Here is a 1,103-nt window from a genome sequence, read left to right on the forward strand (position 1 = left end):
ACCACCTCAACTGGCTCCTTTCGACGCAAAGGAGCAGCGGCTCTACTCCGAGCTCCCCTCGGCTGACTGAGCTTCCCTCCGGACTCTATTTCTCGTAAACTAGCAATTTATTTCTGTCATTGGCACTTTAAAGTTCCCTTATTTATTTCCTTCAACACAAACACAGATAGTTCCTGTTTTGGCCTCACACGTCTTAAATTACATCTTAGATTTAGCACATTTTCTTCATTGCCATGTACTCTATGCAGCATTGGGATTCATTTTTTGGTGGCACTGCAGCCATACCTCTTGAATCAGAAAGTTGTTACCGAACAACTGATCGCTGTCTTTCTGCTCACATGTTGTGAACTTCTTAAAGCATAAGCTCAAAGTCTGTAAATTGCTAGTTGCTTTTTCAAGGCTTTTAAATAAAAATGTTAATCTGCTGCAGGGGCACTTTTTCTTTTTTCGTTGAATGTAATAAGCTTGCCTTAAAAAAACCTTTACTGTCATTCACCTATTCAGATTAGAGATTTCTAAAATACTTTGTTAATAGTATGGGCACCTACTGTACATTTGTTAACATTGTGACTATTACAAAAATTATTGTTCACTCGGAAGTAAATATTTTTTATAGGGCAAAAAAAAGTTATTTTTGACTTGAAAGAAAGGTCCTGGATATAGTTTGGAAACAGGCTTTGCATTGCAGCGTTATGCCATCTGCATCAAATCATATTTGGTCAGCACATTATTCTTTAGCATGGATAAGATCAGTGATATTCAAATGCATGGAATGAAATATGCAGAAAAATGAAACTTAGGTCTAAAAATAAAAGTATGATAAACTGTTTGCTATACAAACACTTACTAGATATTCTAGTATTTTCTCTGTCTATAGGTAAGAGAAAGTGTATCTAGGCAATGAGCTGTCAAATATGAAGTGGGACAGTTCTTTCTTTGAATGTGTTTGAACTAACATTTTCTATAAGGAATGAGTCAGGGCTAGTTTTAACTAATCATATGGGTTCCTAGACCTTTACTGGCTCATTAGAGGAATCTGTTAATGTAATAATGACGATTGAGGATTTAGCTTCCTTAAATAAATTACAACTAATCTTTCATCA

This window comes from Etheostoma spectabile, chromosome 3 (assembly GCF_008692095.1).
Source record: "Etheostoma spectabile isolate EspeVRDwgs_2016 chromosome 3, UIUC_Espe_1.0, whole genome shotgun sequence".
NCBI lineage: Eukaryota > Metazoa > Chordata > Actinopteri > Perciformes > Percidae > Etheostoma > Etheostoma spectabile.